The 14,155-nt window shown below is 33.9% G+C and overlaps 1 pseudogene; it reads right to left on the bottom strand.

Annotated features, from left to right (window-relative positions):
• Positions 1-508: 508 nt before the first annotated feature.
• Positions 509-870, bottom strand: LOC136136516 (large ribosomal subunit protein mL52 pseudogene; annotated as a pseudogene).
• Between the last annotated feature and the right edge of the window lie 13,285 nt (positions 871-14,155).

Below are 14,155 nucleotides of genomic sequence, written 5' to 3'. Positions count from 1 at the left end.
TTTATAGCTGAATAGTAGTCCATTGTATGGAATATATCTTTATCCATTCATCTGTTGATGGACGCTTAGGTTGATTCCGTATCTTGGCAGTTGTAAATAATGCTGCTTTGAACACTGAGGTACATGTATCTTTCCAAATTTGTGTTTTTGTTTTTTTCAGATATATACTCGAGTGGAATTGCTGGGTCATATGGTAGTTCTATCATTAGGTTATTATTATTTTTAATTTTATACAATATAACTTGAGCAAGCATCTGTCTAAGATTTTGGATTTGCCATAAATAGGCTCAAAGTGCCATTAAATAACTTTATATAATAACAAAAAAAAGAAATACTTTCATATAGTTATTCATCTCTGATGAATTACCAGACAACAGTATGGAGTGGAGCCCCCAGCCAACTCATAATGTCATGTCAACTGAGCAGTAAGTACATTTAAATTGTTTTAAGCTTGTGAGAATTTAGGGTTACTTGGTTTTGTTTTTCTGGGGGAGGCAGGAGTTGCTTTTTATTGACCTGGTCGTGGGTTCTGCAGTAGGGCGCCTTTGGGTTTAAGAGCATTCTGCTGCATCCTTTCTTCTTCCTGCAACTTCTGCTGCCTGAGCTGCCATGCTTGTAATCCAGCATCCATTTCCTGTGACAGCAGTACAACTCGTCTTGCAACTTTTTACCTTTGGCCTTTTCTTCGAAGCTGGCCTTTCATTGGAGGAGGCCATCCCCGTAAGACCAGTCTGGGAGCTCCGCAAGGAGCCTGTAGCCAGAGGGGTTGGGAGCGAGGCCCTGCTGGACTCACCACCGACTGCTCACCCGACCTGTGACGCCACAGTGTAGCCTCCAGCCACTAGAGAGCAGTAAACGCAAAGCAGCCATGCTGAGGCACAGGAAGGGTTGCTTGGTTTTACAGCAAAATCAAGCTTTACCAGACTGATACAACAGGATTCCAAAGGAAAAATAGCACTTAACCTTACATTTAACATTTGTGATATACCAGTAAACAATTTTTTTTTTCATTTTTATAATTGTAGCTTCCTTGGCTGTTTTATTGGAACCCACTTAACGATTGTCAATTTATTTATACAGTTGAATAACCCTGCCATAAACAATACATAATTTTAAACATGAGAACATGTAATGATTAAGGATTGGGATTAAAACATATTCAGGAATTTACAGCAATTCACACAGGACTAATGGAATATCGAGGACATGGCCACCTGAATGATATAAACTATACTTCTTTTTATACATTATTCTTTTTCTTTTTCAAATATTTTTTTCTGACCATGTGGCTTGTGGGATGTTAGTTCCCTGACCAGGGATGGAACCCAGGTCCCCTGCAGTGGAAGTGCAGAGTCCTAACCACTGGACCACCAGGGAGTTCCCTTTACTGTTTACATTATTCTTTTACACACTTTTAAATTTTAAGTTCCATGAGGCCTATATCCCCTTTTTAAAGGAATTGACTAGGTAGTATTAACTGTATTGTAATTTCAGGGACAACAATTATTAGAATTTTTTAGTGAAATTATGATAAGAACTGTAATTTCCAATAAATACATAGTAATTGTCTTTTTTCTTAACAAAAAAATTCACTAAATTTATACAGACTTTTATACAGTCACACACATTTGCCAAGGGGAATAAAAAACAGTTTAAAATTATTTGATTTAAAAGCTTCTTTGAGTTATTTCCATTGTGCCTAAATTTTCAGATGGAAACGCACAAATTAAATGACAGGATGTTTGGTTTGCTTAATATTAACTCTGAATGAATGTTTCCGAATGGTTCTGAGTAAATTATATTTTCCACGTAATGGCCTGATAATAATGAAGTGCTTTTTACCCCAGTCTTGCTAAATATATATGCTATTTTCCTTGTCTTAACACTATCACTGAATTACTGTTGTTCTTTTCTCTTTCTTCCTTTTTTTCTTTTTTCTCCTTTCTTTCCTTCTTTCTCTCTTTTCTTTTTCATTCTTATTTTTTGTTGTCATTTCACTTGGCATATCTTCTTGCATAGCCTGTGGAATTAAAATTATCTCAGTGAACACAATGTGCTGACTTAGATATAGACCATGCCTTTAAAAATGTTCTATTTGCAATAGGCTAGAAATAGAATAGAGGTTTCATGCAGATCAGAAACTGTGGTGGAAATCAATAGCTATCTGACTTTAGCAGGTGACTTCCTCTTTTAAAGAACTAATGAATGTTATCTGATGTACTGGAGCAGTCTGCTGTTCCATGAGGCTGAAGAACAGATGTGCAATATGTGTGTCTAGGGTAAAATTCAATGATGCAGCTGTGTATTTGGCTAAGGTTCATCTGAACACTCTTAGTCACTTTTGAATAGTCTTGAGTAGGATCCCTAACTGCTTTGGGGCAGTAGTAAAGGAACTTAAAAAAAAAAAAAAAAGATTTATGACACTGCTTACTTGGCTGTATCTTTAATTTTATAAATTTCATACCATCAAATTCTTAGTGTTTTCCTGAAATTACCTTATGTCTACAATATACATCTATAAATCTATATCTATCTATATGTATCCAAGTATGTATGTATCTACCTAGCTCTGCAGTTGTAGTCTACATTATGATGAAAGTTTGATTCAAATAATACAGCAATGGAATGTGGGTCCTATAGTACTTAGGAACAGTCTCTTGGTAATGGCCTGTAGGTGTTAGGCAATCAAACACTATAATCATGATTAGTTGCTAACCAACTAGCAAAGGGAGCCCCAGATGCATTTAAATACAAACTTCAGCTCAGCACGTTACGCAAATTGAAAGCTCTCTTCTTTTTTATTAGTATTTCTATTAAAATAACTTACTGTGCCTGTCTAAACGCATTAAAAACCTTCAAGGGTACAAAAACAAGTTATAGTCCCATTCAATAGAACATTTGTGTATTTTAAGATCTTTATCTTGCTAAATGAACTCTGCTATTTGCCTGCCCTGATAAGGAAAGAAGGGTTATATGGAGAAGTCGATTGAAAAAATGAGGGAAAAAAATCTTAATTATTTACTTCTCCAGGCTCTGAAACCAAACAGAAGCATTTCCCTTCTCAAAGGAAGGATCATAGAATGGACCCATTTCAGACATAAAAATAACAGAATTTCTCTTCAGTCATCATCCAGCACCATATTGGACCCTTTAGGAATGTGAATATAGAGCTCTATATTATTATGGAAATCTCAAATTCTTGGTTTAGACAGGGGGAAAGAGACTTTCTCTCACATCACCAGAGTGATTATCCAGGTAAAGAGGATAAAAACTTTAAAACAGAGTCTCCTACAAAGATGGTGGAAACAAACTAAAATCCTGGGAGTTCTCGTTCATTGTGGACTGGATGTGGTCAAGTTAATATTCCTGCCAGATTGCTCTTTGGATTATGGACTCTCTGACTAGCGCTCTTTGTTACCTCATGTACATGGTCTTCTGTTTCTCTGCCTGATATACTAAAATTTTACACAGGGCTTATCCCCTCCAGAATTCCTGTAACTCTGATTCTAATTATTTGATTATAAGCCTTGACTAAACGTTCATCCTGATATTTGTGTTTTGTATCCTGCCTTGAATTTAAAACTGCCTTGAGCTTTCAATTTTGAGACTTTAAACATATTATAAAGTGCAAATGGAAGAGTTAAGAGAAAAGAATGATTACATTTTAGGAATATCCCCTTAGTAAATAATGAGAAGTGTGCAAAAATTATTGATTTAAGAATTTTTAAAGGGTAAAATGGAAACAACCTATTTTTCATAATTAAATCCTTTCTGTAGGAAATTGGTTAAAAATGTTTTTATATATTCTGGGTATTGTATCCACAAATAATGTTTTAATAAAATATACATATAGGCATGAATGTACCAAAGGGCCTTTGAAACACTGAAAAACATTGCAGGACTAAGTGCTTCTTAGCCATTTGTCATGTGATAATCCAAATTTTATCTAAAAAAATGTAAGTCTTATAATTTAATACTAATGCTTATATAACATAGTACTGCAAGGCCAGACCTTTGCCTTCCTATAATACAATTTTACAAGTTACAAGAAGGGGATAAAACAAACATGAAATTTCTGTAAAATTTTTATTGGCAACCAGGTGAACACATGAGAATCAAATGAAAAAGAATTTTAGCTAGAATTCATTATTTTTTGTTAGCTTAGTTATAAGACGAGGGTTCATGTTGCCCTTCCCTGGAGAAACAGAGCATGGGTAGCAAGTATGTGGGAAAGGAAAGAGTAAAAAGAGGGGTGAAACTTACTTCTCCCTTAATGAGGTGGTGTTCTACAGGAAGAGTGCCTCCTACTTGTAAACAGGCTAATGATACCTATCAGTAGACTTCCTATCCAAGAAATGTCTGTCAGAGTCATGAAAGGCAAGGGAACGCTGATGACTGATTTAGACGGAAAGAAATTGAAGATAAAAGTGAAACATAAATATGAAATGGATCTTTTTGCTATTACAGACATTATTGGGACAGCTGTCAACATTTGAACAGAGTCTGAGGATTTGATTAATAATAAGTATTGTCTTATTTCAAAATTTTAAAAAAATTGTATTTTCAGCAATGCAAAACTGGTATTTCTCAATGGCTTTTTATAAATAAAATTGGAATTGCTGGTTTATGGAGACTAGAATAATTGGTATGAAAATGGGAATGAGTCATATATGCATTTTTGCTGTCTACCCAAAGAATATAAAACTGCAGGGCACCCAACCTGAAACATATTCCCCAAAGAATAATGATTCTGCACATATTATTTAGAATTCCTCTATTAATCTAAAATGTAATTAGTGCTGGAGAAAAGGGGACATTTACAAGCTATACTGTAGCTACAATTTCCTTCAGAAAGCAATGTTCTGCCTAGCTTTTGCTTACATGCTTTTAATCATTAGTAAAATTGTATTGGGTAAGATTTATAATTCACATGAGCTTACTTTGATTATTTAGCCATTTGTTTTTAATTTGTTAATACAGAGTTTGGTTTTCTTGTTCTGCCCCTGCTACAAGAAAATTAGAGTATTTTAAACAAAAAGAAACAAATCTGTGAGGTTCTAGAAAGCAGAAACTTGATCTGGGACCTAGGAGGAAAACCAGGAAGCTCTGTATGTCTACAGTTACTCTTTATTTGTGGTCTCAATTGTTTTTGTAAATAAATTTGTATGGAATATCAATGTAAGCCAGGAGCATGCAAGGACCTTACACAGGAAGAAATGAGCTTCTCAGATTCAGTAAGACCTTATTTGTGCTGACATGTCATTTGTTGCTGTGTACTCCTTTTAGGAAATTTACACACCAAGGGAAACTATTTGGGGATATATATGCTGCAACTAAGACCACCTTTTGGCCACCACACTTCTCTTAAAATTTGTATCCCTTCAGAGAAATGGAGAATATTATCTAAGTTACATTTGTGTGTGTTGTCTTTCCACCAGTATATGACTCATCAAAATAAGGAATATGTTCTCCAACAGAAGGCTTAATAATTAGCATTGGCAGTACCTGAATACTGCTTTATCTCAACTTGAGCATAAGCTAAAGGATTTGTTGAAAAACTCTTTTAACTAGTGTCTGTCTCTTGGAATTCAAATCCTTCATTCACAATCTTATCAAAGAAACCAAGTAATTGATCTATAGCTTAGGAAGTAGCAAGGAGTCTATAATCTATTCATAATTCTCAGATATAATATTATGTGAAAACAGCACACACAGAGACATAAAAACAAACAGTATAAAATTGTTCTTGGATTCCTCCTAATAGATTTGGTCCAAACTTAAGGGATTAAACATTTAAAAAAAATAAATTCAGTAACACCGTATAATAACGATTCTACCTGAAAGAGTATATGTAATATAACTTGGGAAATTATGATATTCCACTTGTACCCAAGATCTTTATAAGATTCCTTTGTATGTGCATATATTTATTATTTAAATATATGATATATTGTTATAATATTTAATATTGTACAACACATTTGGTTGAAAGAGAAGCACAAATACAAATACCTTATTTGTGATTACTTCTTATACTCCTTTCATCTACGTATATTACTGTTCTTGAATCATTTAAAGTGATTAGTATTATGTTCTTAATAGTTAAAAATAAAGATCAAAGACGATATACCCTCAAAAATCATATGTATATGATTAGAAAGATAGATAAATGGATGGACGGATGGATGGATAGACAGATGGACAGACAATGTGGTCTCTGACATTTAGGAGTTAATTGTTCTATCTTGTTCTGTATAGAAATGTGTGTGTTTTTATTAAATGGTGATGAAAAGAGGAATTTACAAGAAAGAAAATTAATAATAGTTAAGATATACTGTAAGGCTTTTCATATTATTTAACTCATTTAATCATGTTACTACTTGTGTAGATATATTTTAGTAGCTGGAGAATGAAATTCAGAGATATTAGCTAATTTTACCAAGACATCCTTAATGTCATAGCTCTATGAATTGAATATTTGCATCTGTTTTGGTTTCCAAACTATATTATCACCACTTCACCATACATCCTAGTAGAGTAATCTCCTAGCTGAGTCTTGGAAGATGCTTTTTCACTCTTGCATTTACATAAACTCTTACCCTTTTCTTGGTCTTGCAAATGCTCTTTTACTCTTCCTTTATTATCATATTCGTTGTTTAATGTTGACTTTAATAAAGAAATATTTGAATAAGGGTGAATAAATGAACTTTTCCATTAGTATATGAGCTCATGTCCAGATTTTAACCAGGTGATCCTATAATACTTGTCAAATAACCAAGCAATATCTTTATTTATTTAAAACAGGGAAATGCATTGTAACAGTTTTTTTTTAAATTGAGTATATTAGACAAAATAAAGGTACTATCAATCATCATACTTTCATATTATAATATGAAAGCTATACTGCCAGAATAAAGAAAATTTTAAATTTAATACATTAAACTTCATGAAAATCTCACTATAGCTTTTTAACTTCTATAATTACACTAGTGAGAATTTCTCAAGTACCTCACTTTATAAACCCACATTTGAGAACTTACCTAGTGGACTAAAAAATCTAAGTTCCTTTAAGACACAGGATCCCAGAAAATGATCAAGTGATAAGATTGTTTTCATCGGAGCTGACAACATACAGAGAGTAAAGCCTTCCAGCAAAGTTGGTAATAATTCAATATTTTTTATTAATCTCAGACAGAGGCCACGTGGCCAATCAGCTGTCCAGTATAAAAGAATTTTATTTTTTTTTTTGAGTCACATTTTTTATAATACATTCTAGAAAATGTTTGTGACCCCTGAAAAAATTCTTTTTTCCTACCCCACTGAAGTTGAAATTCTAGATAAGTCAACTTTCATTCCTACACTCTGCATACATTTCAGTTTTCGTCACGGTTTTGAAAAAGTTGACAAAACAAATTATTTAATCATTGTGCTATAATTTACCATAAAATATAAAACATCTAAAATGTACATTTTCTCAAAACAGGAAGCATAAGGATGAAAATGTTGACTGCAGCGTTTGTAAATATTTGATGCTGTTTCCTACAAATGTCATAGTTATGGTCAGTGAAACTATTAAGTGTTCAGGTCAAATAAGACATAATTTAGCAAAGTGGGCTTAGGGCGTAGTAAAAGCATTCAAGCACAATTCAAGCAAGTTTGCAGCAGATTATAAAACTTCTAGAAATACAGCTTTAATTGCCAAATCACATATTTCTTTCTTACTCTTCATTCTGATTTCTGCCAAAACAATTCTGGGGCTTTGTTAATTCATGCTCCTTTCTCATCCCTTAATATAATTTGTTGCATTTGGTACTGCTGAACGCTTTAAAAAATCTTCTGTATTAATCCCCATTATTTGACATCTTGTTTGCATATCTCCTTTCTGACTCCATTATATAAACAGAAATACAGGGAAAAAAAAGTGGATTTTCTAATTATATGTTGTTTCTTTATCTTTTAATTAATTTTTATCGGAGTATAGTTGCTTTACAATGTGTGTTAGCTTCTACTGAACAGCAAAATGAATCAGCCATACATATATGTATATCCCCTCCCTTATGGATTTCCCTCCCATTTAGGGTAACACTGCACTAAGTAGTGTTCCCTGTTCTATACATTATGTTCCCCTCAGTTGTTTCAAACAAGTGAAAAGCCCCTGTATTGAAGTGTTGAAGTGTGTTGCTTTATTTTCTTTGTATCCTCTGTGGTGTCTGAAGATACTTTGTTCATCTCTCTCTAAACCGGGGCCTATATTTGAATGCTCACTCCCAGCCCTACCTCCAGAATGGCTGCACAGAAGACTGACCTCAGAAGTCTTCACTGGGACATTGCTCCTCGGTGAGGTCTCTTTTGTGCTCTGGGAGTGAGAAATCAGCTTTCATCCAGAGATGTAATCCCATCAGAAATGCTGTTTGGAACTCTTTCTTTTTTCCTCCTTTTTAGCCCTAGTGTTGACAACCTGTATTTTCCTAATATGTACAATTTTGTTCTTAAAATACCTCAGAATCACAAACCTACCTCACTTAGAGACTAAAGTTCATCATTTCCACTACTTTTTAAAATTAATTGTTATTGGAGTATAGTTGCTTTACAATGTTGTGTTAGTTTCTACTGTACAGCAAAGTGAATTAGCTATACGTATACATATATCCCCTCTTTTTTGGATTTCCTTCCCATTTAGGTCACCACAGAGCATTGAGTAGAGTTCCCTATGCTATACAATATGTTCTCATTAGTTATGTATTTTATACATGGTATCAATAGTGTATATATGTCAATCCCAACCTCCCAGTTCCTCCCACACCCCCCCCTTGGTATACACACATTCTTCTCTTCGCCCGTGTCTCTATTTCTGATTTGCAAATAAGAACAGCTATACCATTTTTCTAGATTCCACATATATGCGTTAATAGACAATAACTTTTTCTCTTTCTGACTTACTTCACTCTGCATGACAGTCTGTAGGTCCATCCATGTCTCTACAAATGACCTAGTTTCATTCCTTTTTATGGCTGAGTAATATTCCACCATATATATGTACCACAACTTCTTTATCCATTCCTCTGTTGAGGGACATTTAGATTGATTCTGTGTCCCGGCTATTGTAAATAGTGCTGCAATGAACATTGAGGTGCATGTGTCTTTTTGAATTATGGTTTTCTCTGGGTATATGCCCAGTAGTGGCAATTGATACAGCCACTTTGGAGAACAGTATGGAGGTTCCTTTGAAAACTAAAAATAGAACTACCATATGACCCAGCAACTCCATCATTTCCACTATTATCTGTCATCTGCTTAAAAATCTTTCTTGATGCTGACTACCACCACTTCTTGGATTCTTTTTGGGTGTCCTCTCATTTCCTAGCCAGACAGTCCAGCATCACTCTCCACAGGCCTCTCTTGATGGTGGCTGGTAATTTGGCAAGAATGTATCCAAGGCTTATTATTCTATTTGTCCCCCCTGTGTAACTGCTGGATTGGGTTGACTCAGGCTGCAAATGGAAGATGTTCATATTACCTGTTGCTTCCTTCAATTTAAACTAATTTAATCAGTTTTGAATGTCTCTGCATTTCAAAGATACTGATTTAAGTTAAAAAAAAAAAGATCAATTGGCTTTTCTTTAGCTTCTGATGAATAATAATGTTTTACTAATAAACCAAACAGCTGTTCACTTTAGAACTGTAATATTTCTTCAAAATACAGGCACAAAACTATATAATTGATATTGAGACTATATATTATGCATTTATGCCATAGGCTGAATTCTTTGGAATGCTCATAAATGAAGAAGTAAACCACTATTAATTATTTGCCTCTGTTGTACTGGGATCAAATATTTGCCAAATATTTGCTGAAGTAAAGTAAAACCTAGCACATGTGACATCTGTTCTGTAATTTTTCTTTGTCATCAATAATGAAGGGCTTGTCTGGATTTAAAAAACAAACAACAAAAAAAACCCGTTTGCTATATTTTATTTGGATATGGATTTGCATTTATAGCTAAAATACAGATACATTTTGCTCTTGCATATTAATTGTACATATTCTATTTTTTTTTTATAAAAAGATGTCGGTCCAAGATGCAGGCCACAAGCTCAGTAATGTCTCAATTTTAACCCATTATGCGCTTAGCAGAAGCAACACTGTGACTGTCATTGTGCTCCATGGAATACTCTGCTTTAGACTGTATTTTTCTCTCAACATTCCATCTTTGTAAGGGCTTATACACCTTTTTTATTGATACCTCATGAAGTAACATTTTGTTGGAATATAATTATAGCCACAGAAACAATATATAGGTGAACCTTCCAGTTCTCTTTAAATAGAACATTTCATTTTGGGGGTTAATCTATGGCTATCAGAGAATTATTCAATTAAGTTTTGAGAAAGATAAACATGTAGATAAGAGAAAATCAAATATATATCATCTGTCTTAAGAATTGAAAAGAGCTACTTATGTGAAACAGCTTTTAAGATTTATAAGGCTTACCATTTCTACATCTTCAAGTTTTTATTTTGTAACAGTTTACATCATTATATTGTGATATAATAATACTACACTTAATTATATTTTCTTTAAAATATTTTTTGAAAGGTGTTTGCTTACTAAACAGATGTTTATTGAACATTTGCCAGGGCCCCTTTTATACTTGGAGCACATGGTGTGAAAAATACCAGAAAACATCTTCTAGCTATATAGATATAGATATATGATTTATTTTGAGAGATAGGTGTAAAAAAAAGACCAAAATGTTAAATTTAGGTGGAATCTAAATTACAAAGGAAATAAATAAGGAGTTGAGATACAGACTCATGAGAGAAAAATCTACTTCCAATGTAATACTTCCAAAGTTCATTGAGAAAATGTGTTAATTATGCTGGTACTAATGGAGAGGAGGAGATAGTCACACGTAAAGCAGGGGAGAGAAAATTGTACTAGAGAGTAGGAATTGCATTTACTGGATCTGTGAATCTGGAATAAAATTACTCTGCTGTGGGGAGAACAGAAGGATGTGGCATAAGATGAATTTGAATAAACAGGTATAAATTAATGTCATGGCTTGTAGGACATGATAAACATTTTGGACTATGTTCTTTTAGATTAAGCCATATGAAATTGCTAATATCTGATCATTTTTACAACAGAAGCAGTAATTTCATATGGTTCAACTTCTTATTAGAACAAGAAGGCATTGGGAATTCCCAGTACAGTAGAGTTATAGATTTTGAGAAGTTGACTCTTATATTGGATGGAAATGCTATTAGACAGGGCAAGAAGTAAATGGAAAAGCAAAACATTCAGGAAGCTGCCACAGTCATCTTTGTTTATGAAACGCAATAGTGAGCTATATTAAGGTGAGCTAGAAGGAAATGTGTTGAATATATACTAAGCACCTACTGTGCTTCAAAAACTATGATGGACATTAGGAAAACAAAGATGCATAAATGATTTCACTGGTATTCATAACACATTGTAGGTCAGTTGTTTTAAACCAAAATGTGTATCACACTACCCTGTGGTAATTAAAAAAATACAGGTATACTGGCCAATTCTCAGATCCACTGACTCAGTTTCTGAAGATAGGCCCACGGGAATGTGGGGTGTGTGTGTGTGTGTGTGTGTGTGTGTGTGTGTGTGTGTGTGGGTATGTGGGGTGTGTGTGTGTGTTTCAAATCATCTAGCTCATTCTGATGTACAGCTCAGGTTAAAAGCCTGGAATACTTAGAAAGATATATGGTTAAATGGATAATTACAATACAGTGTGACAAATGTTATGACATAAGGAAGTATAGAACTAAGGAAACTCGTAAACAAATTACCTAATTGAATAAATCATAATTTACTGAGTGGTTTTTCTAATCATTTAGCTGTATACAACTTTCCAAAAGTACATTTATCTTGAAAGTCTGAAACAGTCTTTATGAAAATAAACAGTAGCAAATCAACTGTATTTGTTTAACCTTTCTGCCTTTTAACTCATTTATGTTAGAATTTAGGCAATGCCAAAATGTTTTATTTCAATGAGATCATGACATGAAAATGTATGATATGCTTTGATCATTTATATGTGACACACAATTTGCAAAGAATTTGAACACTTGTTCTTCTCAACGCTGATATAAGGCAGGATTGAGAAATTAATATTGTACCGATTTAGCAAATGATTCTTTGATTTGTACTTTCCAGACAGGGGAAAGATAACTGTTTTTGTTTTTTTTTCTTTTAGACTTAGCATACACTTTTCAGTAAAAATAAGTATGATTCTGATGTATGTCTTATATTAATTGTTACACTATTGTTCTTATTCACTTAACTATAAAGAACAGCATTTTAATATTCCATGGTGGCCTTACTTGTGGAATGATGTCCCAAAGTGACTTGTTCTGACTCACAACAGTCAACTGTGCATATCTCTTCCCAACTCCATGATAAATGATATCACATTTGTATTGGGAGATAATTCTTCATTGGTCTCTTATTTTCTGCACATCTTGTGAAGAATGGTTGACTACCTTTGTTATGACCCATCTTTTCAAGGAGGTTTGTATAGTAAACAAATGCGAAGGATGGCCTTTTTCCTCTGAGCAAAAGACAGATGTTTGATGCCCAGTACAATACAGATACTATTTCTCTCTGGGAAAAGGCTGTTTGCCAATTGCCCATTATGAATGATTCAGGCTCTAAACTCAGGGTTCCTCTTCTGCAACACACATGCAGGTGTTACATACACTTCTTTGTCTCACCTGTGGGATTTTAGATTTGGGGGATGGCACAAGTTTTGATATTCTGGCAACTGCTACTGCTATGAGTAATAAACTATCCTTTGTTTATGACTCAAGGGTCTTGTATCTTCTGCTAGTATCCATGAAACTGTGCAAGCTAACCTATTTGCTTGCAAATCGGGTAAAAATTTCATACCCTTCACAGGTCTTGAAGTTTAGTAGCTTGAAATAGTCCCAAGTGAGAATAGTCACACTGCAAAAATCTTCAAACATTACAAACTAGTGTTTTGTTGTTGTTTAATTTTGCTTTTCAAGAGTCAAGTGTTAAAATTTTGTCAAACCCCACTGCTTGATTATTTACTATGCTATACATGGTTAACAGTACTGTCTGCCATGTTTCCTGACCAGCACACTGCTACCTTCCAAACCATGATATTAGAAATACCGTGAGCGACTGATGCATCCCAACATCACTTAATGTGTTACATTGTAAAGAACACAGCTTTTGGATTTAGGTAGACCTGATTGTCAATCTGGTTTGTGCCCTTTAGAAGCTACCTGGATATGGCATTTTAGTAAAGCATTCTCATTGCAGTTTGCCCTATTCAGAGGATTATCCCAGGTTCATAAATTTGTTTTGAAGATTTATTCTGGTTATATTTAGTGTACTGTATGAAAGTGGCTCATGCCTTAAAATGTGCTCTCTAAATTGGCCTTTTTACTTCATTTTCTGTGACTGTTGCTGTTCACGGTGATCACAGAGACTAGTGGTGATGGAAGGATGGAGTGTGCTCAGGTCTTAAAGACCGTGCTGTCAGGGTGCACATTTGCTAAGCACATTGTTCCTTTCCCCAATAGAGAAGATTCTCTAATTGAGAATTACAGAGAATTGAGAATGAAAAGGGAAACATACTCTTAGGAATGATCAAAACTTTGAGGAAGCAAATCACGAGCATGAAAATGAAGATGCAACAAGGCCTCATAATTCAGCAAAGTATACTTTTGGCTTTGGCTTTGTCCTATGATTCTGGAAAACAGAAGGGCCAAATGTCTCTTAATATCCTGAAACTTGTGTTCAATCATCAATAAGGTGATAACAGAAGTTACTGTGGTATTTAAAATGAAATGATATCTGTACTAAGAACAAGGGTTCCATTCAGATTTATTCTTAATATCTTAATATTTACCTTTAAGTACGTAGTTTTGAGTTTCAAAATATCTGAGAAAAAGTAATGTGAAATTGTATTTTTAGTATACATGTAAACTTACCATTTGAGTAATACATGCAAATTTATTATTGCAAGAGTAAAATGCAACAATGAGTAATAATGATCATGAAACCTGGGTTATTTCAAGAAACTTTTTAAGATGTTAAATTGAGAACTGCTGTTTTGCAAAATACGCTGTTAAAAGAATAAAAAGACAAAGCAC

This window comes from Phocoena phocoena, chromosome 1 (genome assembly GCF_963924675.1).
Source record: "Phocoena phocoena chromosome 1, mPhoPho1.1, whole genome shotgun sequence".
In the NCBI taxonomy this organism is placed as follows: Eukaryota; Metazoa; Chordata; class Mammalia; order Artiodactyla; family Phocoenidae; genus Phocoena; species Phocoena phocoena.
The sequence above is the reverse complement of the archived record's forward strand: the minus strand, read 5'-3'. Positions and strand labels throughout refer to the sequence as shown.